The sequence below is a fragment of the Arvicola amphibius genome, chromosome 5, assembly GCF_903992535.2.
Source record: "Arvicola amphibius chromosome 5, mArvAmp1.2, whole genome shotgun sequence".
Classification (NCBI taxonomy): Eukaryota; Metazoa; Chordata; class Mammalia; order Rodentia; family Cricetidae; genus Arvicola; species Arvicola amphibius.
In genome coordinates this window covers 112,947,340-112,965,285 of record NC_052051.1, presented here as the reverse complement: position 1 = coordinate 112,965,285, position 17,946 = coordinate 112,947,340, and the positions used below count along the sequence as shown (strand labels likewise).

General features: G+C 54.9%; 1 protein-coding gene across 4 annotated transcripts in view; it reads right to left on the bottom strand.

Annotated features, from left to right (window-relative positions):
- Cxxc5 (CXXC finger protein 5) overlaps positions 1 to 14,241 on the bottom strand; it is a 32,003-nt gene extending 17,762 nt beyond the window's left edge. The window contains exon 1 of one of the 4 annotated variants that reach the window (XM_038330049.1): positions 14,221 to 14,241. The gene's annotated coding sequence lies outside the window, so the exon portion shown is untranslated. Of the gene's footprint in view, positions 1 to 13,255; positions 13,383 to 13,419; positions 13,887 to 14,220 lie in introns of those variants that run through there. The other 3 variants (XM_038330045.1, XM_038330047.1, XM_038330044.1) reach the window with 3 other exon arrangements.
- Between the last annotated feature and the right edge of the window lie 3,705 nt (positions 14,242 to 17,946).

The following is a 17,946-nucleotide window of genomic DNA, read 5'->3' as shown; positions in this document are numbered from 1 at the left end:
GTGGTGCACACCTTTAATCCCGGGTCTTGGGAGGCAGAAGTAGGCAGATCTCTGTGAGTTTGGGGACAGCCTGGTCTACATACTTGAGTTCAAGACCAGCCAAGGTCTCAACAAAAACAAAACAAAGAAAGCTGGGACATGACACGGCACATATTAGCCAAGATCCAAACCTCCAGCTTAGGGAGAAATCCAGTTCTCTCGGTGATCATGGCTGCTGTTTCTTATATAGACCATCCAATACAGAGGAGACCGGGAGGCGGGAGCCGGCTGCACTCAGGTGATTTGTACAAGCAGTAGTGCTGGACAGTGGTGCCCATGTCCACCCAAGCTCAATTCTCTCACTTCTTGTATGGAAAATGGTTGTCTCTAGTTCTATGTGGGAGGGACGGCAAGCCCTGGCCCCAGCGGAGCTAAGGCTTAGACACCACTGCAGGCAGACTGCCAACCTCACAGCCCTGGCCCTCTTGTCAGCCCAGCGCCATGCGGACTAAGAGGTGTGGCTAAATCCCAAGCAGGGGGAGCACTGTGTGAAGAGTCTTGGGAACCCAGGGAACAGAGTAAAGTGAACGCCAGGATAGCAGAAGGACAGACTCTCTGGACACAGCTCACTGTGCCAGGAGAGGTGTCCTTCCTCCGCCAGCTCCTGGGATGCTCTCATCTCTCACAGACCCCACTGTGAATGGGGAGAGAGCTGACCACTCAGCGCTCCTGGGAAAATGGACTTTCCACAGCACTCCTTCTCCAGCCTTTCCTCCTCCCAGCTGTTTTGCCTCTTTCCCTTGCCTACCCTCTCCTGGTATCCTCTGCTTGAGTTACAGCTCCCTATGATGAGGGTAACTGGACCCCCGAATAGGGCCACAGCAGCCTAATGATACTCCTCCACCCCTACTTCACAGAAGACAACAGGACATAGGGGAGGTCTTCTCCACCCCCAAACCCCGCCCCGAGACAGGGTTTCTCTGAAGCTTTGGAGCCTGTCCTGGAACTAGCTCTTGTAGACCAGGCTGGCCTTGAACTCACAGAAATCCACCAGCCTCTGCCTCCTAAGCGCTGGGATTAAAGGCGTGCACTACCACCACCACCGCGCTCGCTTGGGAGGCCTTGTGTGTAAGCCTCAACAGGGATGAACAGAGTCTTGTGTGTGTCTAAGTGTACGGAACAGGCACTGCTGCTGGTGGTCTTGGTCTAGCCCTGCAACCTCATAAAGGTGTGAGCCAGGCCTACAGACCACTGCCTGAGCCTGGACAGGATGGGGAGGTAATCCGTGCCAGCATGCATGTGCACCAGAACTGACCAGGTCTGGGTGTTTCTGAGGCCCCCACACATATGTAACTGAGTCTGGAGCATGTGTGGCCGTGGGTCATGCTGAGGCACGTGGCATTAGGGGTGCTGAAGCTGTACATACCGTGCCCCTGGCTGCGTTGTGTGTGTGGCTGCACCGAGTGTGTGCTTTGCCTGCTGCTGGGGATGGGGTGACTCACGTCTCCTGAGCTAATCTCACCACCCGCCCGCCCAGCTCACCCTGCTCTGCTGGGCTCATGGCCGCCAGCACAAGAGGTGGGGAGGAGGCGCGGGCAGGCGCGCGGCAGGGAGGCTGGCTTGATAAATAACCTGCTGCTTCCCCAGGCCTCTGAGAAGGGGAGGGCTGCATCAGCAAGGAGCCGGAGAGGGAGGCCGGAGAGGCGTCCTTGGCCCCCCAGGCTTTGGCTGCCCTGGCCCCCACGGTCCAGTCTCCGGCTGCGGTTCCTGTTTCATAGAAACCTGATCTGGGAAAAGCCTATCGGGTCATCTTGCCTGCCCTGCCGGGTCGCCAGGCCCAGGCAAGCTGCCCCTCAGGGAACAAGCCCACAGCCTGGCTGCCCAAGCCGTGGGTGGGTGGGTGATAGGATATTTCTGTCCAGACTAAATGCAGCTTCAGGCCTCTGTCTCTGCACTAACAGCTGCTCCCAGAGGCTACGCAGCGATGACTAAATTTAGTCCCACCCCACCCCAGCAAACCCCAAAGCTCACCTCTTCTCATTGGCTCCACCCCATGGGGATAGAGGGAAGGATGGATGGGTAGTCAGTCACCTTGGGCCAGTGAACGCCTCTCTAGGTCTTAGTTGTAAAAAAAAAAAAAAAAAAAATCAAGTATTTACTCAGCTCTGGGCTCCGTCCTGCCCCACAGGATTTATTGAGGAGATTTCACAAAAGCAACTAAGTGGGGGTCTTTGCACAGTGGTTACAAAGCCTGAGAGGTTCCTTCCCCATAATATAAACTTTAAGCTTCTAAAGACTACTCCCCCCCAATCTGCCTTTTCCTTGCTCAGACTGGGCAATACCAATCTCTTCCAATCTACCCAACCGGACTCTGGCGAGGAGACAAGTTGTGCCAGGCTGGGGTGTGTGTGTGTGTGTGTGAAAGAGAGAGAGAGAGAGAGAGAGAGAGAGAGAGAGAGAGAGAGAGAGAGAGAGAGAGAGAGATTTCCTGGAGGCGACAGTCGGGAACAACCCGAATTCCTGTCTGGATCTTAACTTCAGCTGGAGAGCCTTTCCCAGCTTGGACCCTGGATAGGATCAGCACATCTCCAAACCCACACTACTCTGGTACTGGGGTGGGGGTCAGCAGGCCGGGAGGCAGCCACAGCTCCCCTCCTGCCCACCCGCTGCTTCCCCCAGCCCCACATGCACTGAATTCCCCACGTGCCTGTCTGTCTCTGACAGCTCGTGCAAAATACTTGGCTGAGCAGGCGCCCGCTGTTCTGAGCCCGCTGTGCCTCCTCCCCATCTTCCCAGGGGGTTCTGCAGACGTAGCCAGGGATGGGAAGAGACCAGAGCCTACAGTCTGGTGGACAGTTGGGGAAAAGAAAGGGCAGGAGAGACCAGTGTCAACACTCACTATCTCACTATTCTCACAGCACTATCCCCAGTCCCCGGCCCTGGCCATGGGAGACAAGGGAGGCTACTTCAAGAAAGCCAGTCTGTTTGGGTGGCAACTGCCTACATCCCTACTGCTTCCCCCAACATCCCAGGAGGTCCTTCCAGGGGTTCCCATTCTCCTGGGCCAATGAAAGAGCACCTGCCAGCCCCCACCCCCACCCCAGGTAGTAGCTCAGGACAGAGCTGAGGGCATCAGAAGGCTCTGAAATCTGGATGAGGGCCCAACCCCTCTTGGCAGTCATAGCCCCCCTTACAGAGCATGAAGGGGTGCGTTCCAGCTCTCCTGCAGTGAGAGGCACACCCACCCAGCTGCCAGGCTGGGATGACTCCATGGAGACCTGAGGGGGGCCAGAGGGAGGCCAAGTCTGCCCCCTACTGCCTCCCATCCAGCTCCCCGGGTCTTCCTGGGAGGGCAGCTGGGATTTTCCTCTAGCCACAGCCTAGCTGCCAGGCTCCTTCTACTCTCCCTGTGACCCAGTCACCCCCCTCCCTGCCATTTCTGCTGCCAAGGATCCCCTTCTCCCTGGGATATGTGCCACTTGACTTAAGAGTCCCCAGCACCCAACACATATCCAGTGGAGATGCTGACTTGGCCCTTGTGGGATAACATGTGCTCCATTTTACAGAAGGACATACCGGTCAGGAGGGGCTCCTCCCACCTAGCAGGAGGGGCAGGTTTACCATCCAATCTCATCCTGAAAGATATTCATGAGTTGCGGGGAGCGGGGGGGGGGGGGGCATGCCCTTAATCCCAGCATTTGGGAGGCAGAGGCAGGTGGATCTCTGAGTTTGAGGCCAGCCTGGGTCTACAAGAGCTCCAGGACAGGCTCCAAAACTACAAAGATACCCTGTCTTGAAAAACAAAACACACACACACACACAGAGAGAGAGAGAGAGAGAGAGAGAGAGAGAGAGAGAGAGACAGGGAGAGATTGAGATTCTTCCCTTATCTACCCCATAAACCTACATTTTCTACTCAGGAACCCAGTCTCCTCTTCCCCAGGCTGCTGGGGAGCCCAGAGTAAACTCCAAGGGATCCTCTCAATGCTGGAAGGCCTTCTGGACCACGCTGCCACCTAACAATGCCCGTTGTTGCCGTGAACCATACTGTGGGACACAGTCTCCTCTCCCCATTGCACAGATGGAGTTGCTGAGGACCCCAGGGGAGGGGAGCTGCAGGCAGTCATGAGTCAGAGGGGGAGCTGGGAAGCCGCCCGGCCCTGCCTGCTGTCACTGGAAGCAACAGCCTGCATTTCCTCCTCACGCTGGTGCCTCGGGAAGCGTGGGCAGCAGGCGGCAGGCTGCCACAGGGAGGACCCCTCCTGTGCCTGCAGGCCAGCCATGGCCCCTTGCTGCCTGACTGGGCCCGAAGCCCACAAGCTACACACAGACCTGGACTTCCAGTCCCAGGAATAGGCTCATGTCACTTGAGGTCTCAGGCTCTGTGACCTCAGGAAAGCCCTCAGCCCCACACCCGTGTTCTCTATCATCAAACAAGAGATTGAAGCACGGCCGTTCCGCTTCCTTCCTGCAGCAAAACCTGCTCCTTGGTGATTCTAGAATCCCAACACGACATAAATCCCGACTTAAAAGATCCTTTCGTTGCAAGCAGCCTAGGATTCTAGACTCCTATCACTAAAAATTCTAGACTGCCAAGATCTGGCAGCCCTGGGGAGGAGCCATATCCAGCCCACCTCCATCTCCTACCTAGCTTTTGGAGAGGGGACTGAGTTTCTTCTATCAGGGTCAAGAGGAAATGACATAAAGCTGGGGTATACTATTGGCTGGGGGAGGAACCAGTCTAACCCCAAGGGGACAGGCCACCTCCTCCTGGCACACAGGGCCACTAACAACACAGATGTCAGGAAATGAGCTTGTGGGGGAGCAAGAGTTGGTGGCTGGTGTGTGTTTGTGTGTGTGTGTGTGTGCGCGCGCGCGCGCGCGCGCGCGCGCGCGCGCGCGCCTGTGCTCCCTCCTCCAAAGGAGGGCCCAGCCCACATCAGGTCAACACTGGCCTCTCTGCTTCTCAGGTTCCAAGCCAAGCTCCTGGCTTTATCTTCCTGTCTTCGCCACCCACTGGTTCCTGCTTCCCACCACAGTCCCTTCACCTCCCGGGGCTGGCCGCAGTCGAGGCCAGCTGGTAGGGAGCCAAAAAAGACTCCAAGTTGGAGCCCAATTGACAGATAAAAACAATGAGGTCCAAGGAGAAGATAGGACTTGCCCACTGGTTCTGCCCAGCAGGTCTTTGGTCTCTGGCTGCTTAGCACCTCCAGTCCCACTATGCTTCACAGAGCCAGTAGGGGTCTACACATCAGCCTATCTTCCCCCACATCGCAGTGTTCCCCGAGAAAGTTCACTCACACTACCGGGCTCATTCATTCATTTACCCAACAAGTCAGTCGCCCCCCGCTGGGATGATGGGGTTGAGGGAGGGGCGGTGGGGTGGGAGAAACCCAGACCTATGTTTGGTAAACATTTAGGCAGAGTGAAAAGTGCAGAAAACCACCACACACTGACCAACTCTAGCTGTCCTTAGGGCCCTCACAGGTTATCACGAACTCACTTTCCTCATTTGTATATGGCTGGCCGCAACCAACACCCAGATCCCTGTCTCCTGTAGGTCCCCACAGAAAGCAGAAAAGAGCCAGAAAGATGCATCGCTCAGTAGGGCTCAGGGTGGGTTCGTCATTCTCATATCCACTGGGGGCAGAGACTGAGCAGTCTCATCCTGGGATTCCTGGAGGCAGGATCGCCGTTTCCGAGTGAGGTAGAGGTAAGAACCAGTGGCTGTTTTGCTTTTCTGACCTTCAGATTGAACCCCAGATTTTGTCTCTGGGTTTTTATTAATCATGTGACAATAGCTACACCCTTTGAACACTCACACGGTGCCAGGCACTGGGGTACAGGGGTACAGAAGCGAGTCACTGCCACATCCCACTTGCAAGCCTGGCAAAGAGCAGGCTCAGAAACCTTGCAAGCAACTGATGAATGAGGGAGCCGAGGATCGGAAGTACAACCTAGCACGTGCTTGTGACTAAGCAGGTATCGCCACACATATCTGCGTGTGCACACACCTGAGTGTGTGAGCGCAGTGAGGGATCCGGCCACTCTGGCTCGGCACCTCCTCATTCCTGCCCATGATCTAAGCTGAGGAACTATGCCAAGGAGAGAGACTAGGCAGGGAGAGGCTGGGATGATGCTTTTCATAGCTCTGGCCAGGAGACTACAGGCCTAGGTTAGGCTCCTAGGTAGGAGATAGAGTGGCTGCTGAGTATGAGGCCTCCTGTACCCTCACTGCAGGCTCATTCCAGCATGGCAGACCAAGAGAGCCTGAGAAGGTCAGGAGAGGTCAGAGGCAAGGGAGGGATTGGTCCCCCCAAAAGCCACATGGGGTCTGCCAGACAGGACAGAGTGAGTCCAAGGCTCCCCAGGGGCCACTGGGCAGGCCTGGCTCTGCCCTGTTGAACACAGCAGCTGGAGAGGAGTAAATACGGCGTCCTAGCCGCATTCCTGGGAGGCCAGCACGGCGGCCTGCCCGCTGCTTTAAGCAGAGCGCAGCAGCCAGGCCCAGGGCTGCCACTGCCCTCTTCCCAAACAAACAGAAAAATAAATAAAACCAGCTCTCACGCCAGCCAGCCAGCCAGCCAGCCAGCCAGAGGAGGGGGCAGGAAGGGGCGGAGGGCGCAAGGACAGGCAGGCAGACCAGTTGCCTCGGTTTCTGCTCCACTGGGAAGGGGGGACCAACAAAAGGGAAAATGGAGAAAAAGCAGATGAGACGGCCAGAGATGTCCTGAGAGGAGACATCAGACGGGAAGGGGGTGGGTGTAGGTGTCACCCGTAGAGGTGCAGAAGGAAAGACAGGGGTATTTGCAGTGGTCACAGCCAGAGAAGGTAGGGGCAGTGGCTGGGTCAATAACTCAGTGACAGAGATGTTTGGGCGGCAGACAAAGGGGGCCCTGTGGGCTGGGGCAGGGGTCGACTTGAAGGGCCATGAAATATTAAAGAGCCCAGGCCAGTGAGTGACAGAGGTCATAGAATTCTGAAGACTAGCCAGTAAGAGATAGGGGAGCCTGAGGCTGAGAGCAGCCCCCACCTCTGTCACAGCCTGTCCAACAGAGGACAGGCAGAGGGTGGGAGGGACCATGGGGATTAATGACAGCAGAGAGACCTCTGCAGTTCACTCCCCCTTGGGCTGAGGTGGGTATGGCCAGCCTTCCTGAGCTGCTAGCCACCCCAAAAAGAAAGCCAGGAGGCCTGTCAACACAGTGGCTGCCATGGTGCCTCCTGGGGGAAGAGAGGTAGATACCTCTGGGGGGGGCGGGGAGGAGAGCAGGCAAGTCACCATGCAGCAACCAGCAGGCCATTCCATGGCCCCACTACCAGCCTCACGACCTTGGCCAGTCCCTTGCCCTCTATGTCCAGGTTGTTCTACCCATGCCAGCCTTCATGTGAGGAAAGAAAGGAAGAAAAAAAAATAACATAAAATAACGTGGCAACCAGCATCCTGAGTCCTGTACACCACTCCCCTTGGTCCACTTTACAGACGGGGAACATGATGCAGCCAGGGTCACATCCCTGGGTATTAGAGATACCTATGTCCCTGTCCATTCACTAGGAATAGTTCTTGATGCTGCAAAAGACAATTTCTAAACCAAATCTGATGCGGCGTTACGCGTCTTTAATCCCAGAAAAGGCAAGTGGATTTCTGTGACTTCAAGGCCAGCCTGGTCTATATGGTGAATTCCAGAACAGCCAAGGCTATATAGAGAGACCCAGTCACAAAAACAAACAACAACAACAAAAAAACAAAAACCAACCTGACCAACAGCGAAAGAGCCAACTTCAGTCAGGCAGTGGTGGCACATTCCTTTAATCCCAGCACTCAGGAGGCAGAGGCAGAGGGATCTCTGTGAGTTCAAGGTCAACCTGGTTTACAGAGTTGAGTTCCAGAACAGGCTCCAAAGCTACAGAGAAACCCTGTCTAAAAAAATAAAAAAAAAAAAAAACCACAAAAAACAAAACAAAACAAAGACAAAAACCCAACTTCTGTTGACTGCTGACTGTCTGAGGTCCTCCCTCATGTTGAGTCCTTGTATTCAATCTAAAACTGGTCTCAGTGACGTAGCCACTTACTGTCCCACCTCAGAGGTAAGAAAACAGGTTAGCAGAAATTGTCACACAGTCAGCCACAGATCACAGCCAGGTCTAATGATCTCTCTTTAGTCCTGCCATTCATGTGTACTCGTCTGGGTGGAGTCCAGGGACGGTACTGGGGATCCAGTAGAAGGCCTTGGTGGTCCTATGAGCCCCCAAAAGCATTATGGCTGGGAACAGTTATCAGGAAAGAGAGAAGCAAGGCTATGGCTAGAAGCGCTGGGACGTGTGTTTAAGTCCCAGTACGTGGAAAGGCAGAGGAAGCAGGGGCTCGGCAAGTCTGAGGTTGGCCTGAACTGTACAGTCAAGACCAAGATGCTGTCTGGAAAAAACACAGACTAAATGGTAACTTCTGTGCTAGGTGAGCAGTAACTGCGACGGAGCTGAGCGCAGCCTACGGAGGCCATGGTCAAGGTATGGCCTACGGGCCTGGCTAAGGGGACCCGCCTATTCTACACGGAGCCCCGTACCCAATAAAAGCAGACAACCTATTTCTGGACAGAGGGATAGCAGAGTTGTCTTGCTGGTCTCTAGGGTCCTGACTTTAGCTCTAGGGTCCCGGCACCAGGAACTAATCACCCTCCCAGAGTCCCTAGAGCTAGTAGAAGGGAAGTTGGGATTGCCCACCACCCCCCAATCCCTGCAAGCCCAGAGGGAGGCCAGCATCAAGAGGCAGGAAATGAAGAAGAATTTGCAATCTAATTGAGCTGGCGGGGGATTAGGCAGCAGAATGCAATTACAGAGGCTGGAGCAGGGCCAGGGGCACTGACACCCCAAGATGTAGCCTTGTCCAGGTAACTGGGTCCAGCTACTCTCTAAGCACGAAATATTCAACTAGGAGAGGGGAAAACAGGTGAGCAAGGCTTGAGGCTAGCCCACTCTTCCTTAGAAGACTGTCCGAGTTCCAGCTCTGAGGGATGCAGGAAGTTTAACAGGGACACACACACACACACACACCCTGGAGAATCCAGGACAAGCCCACGGTCTCTCATGAGAGGTCAAGGCAGACAGGCAGGCACTCTCACAGGCCCTGCTCATGCGTGCACACACGTGATTGTAATCCCAGGTAAGTCACACACACTGCTGTTTACCTGCATAGGGACACACTCTAATCTGCAGACACACAGCCCAAGACCTGTGCTGCCACCGGCTCCAGCAAAGGGGAGAAGCATAAAAAACACCCATGACCTTAAAATCCTTTTATTCTTATAATCACAGGCTGCCATCGCCGTGGATATGCGCTGTCACCCCGGCCCCAGCCTGTCTCCCTCCACGGCTTCCAAAACTCCCAGAAGGCAGGCAGACCAGGAGGCTGCCCAGTTACTGCTGGGGAGGGGGAGGGGCACAACTGAGCAGAAAAGGTTTAAAGTCTCTCCGCTTCACAAGCAGGGAGGGAGGGACTCAGAAAGTCAGAATGGCAGACAGAGATATAGAAAGAGAAAAGACACAGACACCAGCCACTAACTACTGCCCCCCCCAGCTCAAATATGCCTACGCTTCAATAGTCACACCACTAAAGGAGTGAACACGTCTGGATTTATAAACCCATATAAAACAGATACACGCCAGAAGCCAGGAGTGGTAGGGCACACCCTTAATCCTAGTACTAGGGAGGCAAAAGCAGAGGCAGACAGATCTGAGTTCAAGGCTAACCTGGTTTACGTAGTAAGTTCTAGGACAGTCAGGGCTACACAGGAAGACCCTGTCTCAAAACAAACATACAAACACAAAACCCTACAAAATTTCAAGTACCTGAAACATAAAGAATATACACATGCACACACCCACAAACACACACACACACAGTTTGTAGGGGACATGGCCAACATCCAGACATGCCATTTCATACGTAAGCGCATAAGGTATACGTATGTACACGTACAATGCAGATGCACATAACCATTCACAAAATAACCCATCTTAGACTTCCACATTCTCAGACACATACACTCTGCACACAGATCAAAGATACAGACATACCATCCAGGTTCTCACACAGGAGATCAACACCGTGCCACACAACCCCATCGCTGTCAGCTGGCACTGCCTCTGGGTCTCTAAAGGGGCAGTCCTTCTCACTGCCAGCAGCCTGGGAAGGTGGGCTCAGCACCGAGGAGGCCGACAGAGTAAGGGGGAAGTTCCAGAATGCAGAAAAAAAAAACTTTAGTGGGATATTCTTGTTGGGCAGCAGTGCGTGAGTAACGGGGGAGGCTTTTTGTGGTCTGGTGAGTTCCAGCTATGAGTGAGAGTTTAACTATTAATATACTTAAGCGGCAAGGACACTTCGTGCGCGTGCGCTCGCACACAGCCACACACAGCCCCAGGATGAGATCAAGCGGCATGGGTAAGAGGGTAGCGGGAAGGTAGAGCCTCCACCTGACTGACCTCTAGACCACAGAGGCAGAATATGTACCCCCAGAAGGGCAAAGTGACCGGCAACTTATATTCCCAGTCAGAGAATGAATAAACGAATCACATGTAATGACAGCAGGTAAATCAGCCCCATCCAGGAACAGTGAAAGCAAACGCAGAGTTAGCTGTGACTAAAGGATCACATCCCAGAATTCTAAGAGAAGGACCAGGTCTGTCCCACCTGTATCCCTCCAGTTCTCTACTTCATCATACACCCTTGGAAATCAATTGGCTTTATCTCAGTCCAAAGCTCTCTTCCACCTCACTGCATGCTCTCAAGAGTAACTAGGTGGGGACCTTAAAAAGATGGGGTACTTCATCTACAGAGACAATCATGCCCCACATTCCTATGGGCCCCAATTTTGTACTTGCCAAACGGGTATCAGAAAAGAAACAGCAAAACTGAGGGGTCACCATGGGAGCCCTGGGCACATATCATGTGAGGGGTTTGAGCCCTGGATTCAGAACCCTCCCCTTCCCTTCCCCCATGCAGCCCAGCTCAGCCCAGCCGGGTGGACATTCCAGGCCTCACGTGATAAAGGGGAGGCCATTGGCCCTCCGGTAAGTCAACAGGGGAGATAGGAGGCCCAGGCCAGGGTCACCTGCTGAGCTGGGAAAACGGGCCCAAACAGACACATAAATAAGGCACTAACAAGCCAGCCAGCCAAGGGCCTAGCGGCAGAGGGCCCTCTGTACCATCTTGGAAAGGGGGGGGGGGTACTCAAGCTTGGCTAGGGGCTTCGCCTAGAAAACCCAGCTCCAGCCAGGATTGGGGGGGCTACAGAGCCATCCGGGCTGCCTGGGAATCCAGAGGCCAACCTCCCTCAGCTGTTCCCACCCCTCTCCGGAGCAAAAAATCAAACTGTCACCCCCTCCCTCCTCCCTGAGAAGGACAATTTCCGTTCTGAGTGGGGAGGTGACAGCTGCAAAGCGAGCCACTACCCCCCCCCCCCCCAACAAGCTCCAGCTTGACTCTCATCTAAGGAACTGCTAAATCAACACCATGCAGTTACAGGCAAAGTAGCCGCGGACAGCCTCCTCGCACTGCTCTCAAAATCGGGACGGGAAGGCTTTCCAGCTAAAGCCAGGACACAGGAGTCTTTCGGTAGAGGGTCAGGTCAAGCCTAGGCCCCCAGGCGACCCCTAACTATCTTATTTAAATGCTTCCCAACACTAGGACCGTACACCTCGAAGCCCGAGGGCGGGGACAGCTGAGGTGGCGCCGGGGCGTTCAAACCGCGCTCCAAACAAGTCCGCAGCGACCGCGCTCGCAGCCCCCGCCAGGCGGCCCCAGCGGAAAACTTGAAAGGGACTCTGTTTGCCGGCGGCCCTGGGGCGGCTCCGGCGGGGGCGGGGGCGGGGGCCAGCGATCACACGCCCCCTTCCCCAGCGCTTCCTGGGCAAACCCGCCGGGCAAGGGAGGGCTTCGCACACTACCAAACCAAGGGCTGCAAACTGCGCAGGGGCACAGGGAAAGGTGGGGATCAAGGGCCTAATCCTAATCCGCATCTCGTTTTGGGCACCCCCAACTGGAGGACCCAACTCTCAGACCACCCAGGGTCCCGAGGAGCAAAGTAGGGTGCGGATGCCAAATCTTCATTTCCCCCTTTCTCAGGTGACTAGGGGATCAAGTCTTTCAAGATGAGTCATTACAGAACCCCCCAAATCTAATGGTACCTCCTTGTAACCCGTGGCACTAACCCAACTCTGCGCACCCCTTACGATTCCCTCAGGAGAAAAAAAAAAGGAAATTTTTCTTGCTTCCTTCCGTTGCACACTAGCTCTTGTGACAGGTCCCCTACTTAAAAATCGGGGTCCTTCACTTTTGGTCGGACCTATATATAAACAAAGCCAGGCGCACCCCGCGCTCCCCGCCGGAAAACAGTCCATTCCGGGCGAGGACAACTTCCCCCCAGTCAGAAAATTAACACATTCCTCTCGCGGTGGCTCAGCCCCCGGCTCCTGGGATGCGAAAGGGAGGGGGCTCGGGCGGGACTTCGGGGGTAAATTCGGGGCCAAAGCAGCGTGGCAGGAGCCTTGGATGCCCGCCCCCTGCAGCCCTGAAGCTGAGGAACACCCCCCCCAAATCTGCGTCCCCGGCTTTGCACGCAGCTGGGCACACGCGGAGAGGCAGTCCGAGACTCCCCAAGGCCGTAGAGGACAGAAGAGAGGCCGCCTGGCCAGCGGAGGTGGGGGTAATATACTTTGACGGGGGGGGGGAGGAAGGTCAAACTTGATCAGCCCGCCAGGCACCCTGCAGGCAGCCGGGGCTAGGAGCCGAGGAGAAACACATAGAAGTGGCCGCCGCCTCTTCCAAGTCGAAGGCACGGCCACTCGTGGTCCGTGGCGCTCGGGGCAGTTACGGTCGCCCACAAACACAGGGTAGCGAGCGAGGTCTGATGCGGGGAGTGCGCGCCGCAGATCTGCAAGCAGCCGCCCCCGCAGGCGCAGCACCCGCCCTGCACTGCGAGGTGAGGACCCCCAGGCGCCCGCGAGCACCAGTGATTGGGAAGGAAGCGTCCCCCGCAGAGAGAGCTCCAGCGTCGCTCCTCCGTTCCCTGCCCACCGTCCTCGACCCTAAAACCCCTCTTTTTGTCTGAACTCAGTGATCTGCGACCGAGCACACTGCGGCTTGGGAAGGCTTGGATATAGCAGCGGCCACCGAGCGATCACCGGAGCTAGGTCTCCCAGGCCCCGCGGCTCAGGCTGCGGGCGTCCCCCGCCCCTCCCAAACACCGACCCCTCCTTTCCCATCCCTGGCTCTCCGCACCTGAACTTCGGGGGAACCCGCGCCACCAAACTTTCCGCGGACTTGGAGCGAACTCCGGCCCCGGCCGCGCACGGAGCCCCGGGGGAGGAGAGGGAGGGAGGCGGGGAAGGGGAGGGGGCTGGCTTCCCGGGGGGGCCGAGGGAGGGCCGTGGCCCGACACCTACCGGCTCTGCGAGTCGTCCGAGCCGCCACGGTCGCCGCGAGGCCGAGGGGGAGGGGCGGGGCGGGGAGCGGCGCTCCGCTCTGGGCACCGCCGCGGTGCGCTCCGCTTCAGTCGCCCGCCGCGCCCGGGGCCAGAGCCGGAGTCGCGCCGCCGCGGCTGGCCCGAGGCGGGGAGGGGGGGGGAGCCTGCAGCACCTGCCCCTCCTCCCCCTCCCCGCGGCCCAAATTAAAAAACAACAAAAAGCAACTAATCACCCCGGAGCGCAGCGCCTCGCGGCGCGGCGGGCGGAAGCCTCGGCGTGAGGCGCCCGGACTCAGCAGGCGACGCGCATGGCTAGGCACAGGCTGGGACGCGGGGCCGGACTGTCGGGGGCGAGGCTCTCCTCTTCTGGCTCTGCTCGGACGCCCGCTCTCGCCGCCGCCTCTACATCCCAGCTCAGGCTCCGCCGCCTCTGCCGCCGCGCCGCGCGCCCGCCCGGGCAGAAGCTCCGAACGCTGCCCGGGGGCTGCCGGCAAAACCCGGACCGGACTACCGGCTCCCTCACACCCCCCCCTCCACCTCGGATTCCCTCCCTCCTCCCGCGGCCTCCCTCCCAGAGCAGCTTTGGCCACTTGGACGCCGCAGGCTGTGAAGCTGGAGCCGCAGCCCCTGCGCCTCCCGATTCCAGCGTCCTGGTGAGGTCCGCCCAGGCTCAGCTCCCCCGCGCGCCCTGTTTCACCCTTTTTCCGTGCAACTTTACAAATAAATAAAATAAATATTCCCCCACCCCCTTTGTAAGAAATGCCTGGACATGGAGACGCACCTTCTGGGGAAAATCCGCCGACCTTCTGTCCCTTGTTCAGCTCTTCTCTGGAGCAGCAAGCTACAGGAATTGAGAGGGAGGGTTTGGCTGCCCACCCTCCAGCTCAGGTGCTTGTCGGTCCACCGACTCTCAGTTCAAAGACCGCACCCTTCCCAAAACCACTTTTCCTGCATGCAGTAGATACTAATTCCACCGGAAGAAAGGAGCAAGAGTCCTGTTCCCATTTCACAGATAAAGAAACTGATCAGAGAAAGGACGTTTGGCTTTTTTTTTTTTGGAGGCAGACTCCTGCCCAACTAGAGTCCTGGTGCCCTAGAGCCGTGGCCTATGAACTGAGAATCTGAAATAGTACTTAAAACAAAGCAACAGCTAGATGAGCAGCTAAGAGAGCTAAATCTCAGCCCTGTGTAATAGAGTAGGTACCTTGTGAGAGAACAGCTGATTTGAGCCCCCATGTCTCTGCACCGATTCCATCTGTGCCTCTGCTCTTTGACAAACGTCCCCTCCTGTTTCTGCCCAGCTTGGGCTAATCACAGCTGATGTCTTCTCAGAGAACTATAGAATGAGCCCTGGACTCCTATCATGCCGGAGTGATAGTTATGCAGTCTTCAGGGATTCAAGCAGTCAGACCACAGAGAAAACACAGCCCCTAGACCCACGAAGGAGAAGGAGCGGTGAGGTTGGGGGCGTCAGCTTGGTGCTAAGTATTACAGTCTGATACCAAGTGGGGTTCAGATAACAGGGAGTTAACTGCAGCCACCAGGGTGCCTCAAGCCACAGGCCCTGGCCTCTATGGGAGAAGCGAAATCGCCTCCCACAGCTGCTTCCTCTCTCTGGTTGTGGGTCTCCCTAGAGCTGGGACTAATACCCACCCTCAGAGCCATCTGTGTATGGACTTAAGGCTTTAACCCAGTTGGAATGTCAAAGGGCAGAGCTCATCTGGAATGTGTTACCTGTCCCCCACTCGTGACTCCCCATGCACTGGGGACACTTCCTCACCAATTCTTTCCTACCTAGTGTCAAATAGTGGATCCCTTAGCTGGTTTCTTCATAGTCAACCCAAACAAGCCTGTTGGCTAAGTAAGAAGGTGTTTGCTATAGAACCAATCTTTATTTTTTTAAATATTTATTTATTTTATGTATATGAGTGAACTGTCTTCAGGCACACCAGAAGAGGGCATCAAATCCCATTGCAGATGGTTGTGAGCCACCATGTGGTTGCTTGGAATTGAACTCAGGACCTCTGGAAGACCAGCAACTGCTCTTAAGCGCCTGCTCGCTGGAACTCCACAACAGGAGCTAGAAGATCCTGACCCAAGAAGAAAAAGGACCCGCAGGTAGGTGCTTGAAGCGTAAAGCCAGGACAGAGTCAGGCCCTGCACGCTGGGAAATGGCTCTGTGCTGGAAGTCTGGCTCACTCAGTAAATGAAAATGCTTTCCTTTCCAGTAGGAAGACCTAAGTTTGATACCGAGAATCTGGGCTCGTAAACCCAGCGTTGAAGAGGCCAAGACACAAGGATTCCTGGGGCTTACTGGCCAGCTATCCTCGACTAACTGGGAGCTCCATGCCACTGAGAAGCCCTAACTCAGAGGAGGTGGACAGCACTCCCTTAGGCTTTCAGTTCACACACGTGTGCCTCAGTCTCCCTCCACATATGCACCCATACACTTTAAAAAGGAAGATATCTAAACCAGGATCTATGGGGGGTTGAGAGGAGCTTCATCTTAGGAATTTGCACTTTTTTTTTGAGACTCCCCTGGCCCCCAGCAAACTCAAGAAGCCAAAGGATAAGGGTCTGCAGTGGAGAGAGCCAGGTGTCTCCTCAGGGAAATGAGAACCAATGCCTGGTCTCAGAGTCTTCCCACCTCAACAACTGGGAGGGGCCCAGGTCCTCACCTGTCCAAGCTACTTGGGAACCAGAGAGAATACTGTTCCCATGGAAAACACAATATGAACAAGGAATGTCACATGGATGCCATCTACCTATAATTCTATCATGAGTGTGAGCACAAGGGGAAGACACCTAGGCATGGTGAGGCAGGAAAGACCACCATTTCTCAAGACTGAGGGAAGCCACCTTGGGTCTGTCCCTCAAAAAATATTTTGGTTTATACTGTTACTAAGATTTCTACTGAGTCTTTCAAACAACCATCCTGCAAGTCTCCAGCACCTGTGTGGAGGGCGGGGCCCCCATACCCACCTGCCCTCCAGAGGGGAATGCAGCCTAGATTATTGTGTTCCTGCCACCAAGACCCCACCCCATGTAGGTACGTCTTTCTCTCCCTCTCCCTTCCTTCCCTCTCTCTTTCCCCTCCTCTCAGCCCTCCCAGCTGCCCCAGCCTGATGATGCCCTCTTGAACCCCATGGATAATGTTTATCTCTGGCATGGAAGTAAGCTCTTGCCCATCTCATTCTTTTTCTTGCTATCTTCTCCATTTCTCAGATGAAGACATTAAAAAGTTGATGCTGAAGTTGTTCTCTAGCGCTGTGATTTGCTGTCTCGCTCTGTGGGGCTCTTCCGTTTCATATCCTGCCTTGGCTCCCTGCACTCCATAGGATCGACTATAATTTCCCGAACTTTACATAGACTTTTCTTCTGTGTAGAGGGGCTGATCCAAGCCTGTCACAGAAGGTCCTGATGAAGACCCAGTCCTCTCCAGCTGTCACCCCCAACCCGAGTTTGGGCCATCTCTATAAGACCAGCAGTGGTGTTTCTGATACTTGGAAATGGTGTCTCTTTGGGCCAATACAAAGTCTTTTCAGTCCGTGATAGGTAATTTAAAAAAAAAAACTTTACTTTAAAATATTTTTTAAATATTTATTTATTATGTATACAATATTCTGTCTGTGTGTAAGCCTGAAGGCCAGAAGAGGGCACCAGACCCCATTACAGATAGCTGTGAGCCACCATGTGGTTATTGGGAATTGAACTCAGGACCTTTGGAAGAGCAGGCAATGCTCTTAACCTCTGAGCCATCTCTCCAGCCCCCTTTAAAATATTTTTTTATATGTATGGATGTTTTTTCTACATGTATAATATCTACCACGTGTGTGAGAGGCCAGAAGAGGGTGTCAGATCCTGTGGAACTGGAGTTACAGATGGTTGTGAGCCGCCATTAGAGTGCTGGGAATTGAATTCAGGTCGTCTGGCAGAGCAGTCAGTGCTTTTAGCATTTGGACCATCTCTCCAGCCCCTAACATTTATTTTAATTTTATGTATATGGGCCTTTGCCAGCATGTATATCTGTGCACCATGAGCATGCAGTGCCTGTGAAGGCCAGAAGAGGGCGTCAGATCCCCTGGGACTGGAGTTGCAGGTGGTTGTCAGCTGCCAAGTCCACTGGAAGAGCAGCCAGTACCCTTATCTGCCATTTCTCCAGCCCCACTAGGTACCTTTTTTTTTGTTGTTGTTGTTGTTGTTTGTTTGTTTGTTTTTGGTTCTTCGAGACAGGGTTTCTCTGTAGCTTTTTTAGAGCCTGTCCTGGAACTAGCTCTTGTAGACCAGGCTGGCCTACAACTCACAGAGATCCACCTGCCTCTGCCTCCCAAGTGCTGGGATTAAAGGTGTGCACCACCACCATCTGGCTTAGGTACCGTTTTTTGAAGTGTGTTTTACACCTATTCCGCGGCCTGGCTCTGTGCCATCATCGCTCATAGGCCACTGTGATCATATCACATAGAAATAGTTTTTTTTTCTCTTTTGGCTGGGCCAGGGATAAGATTTG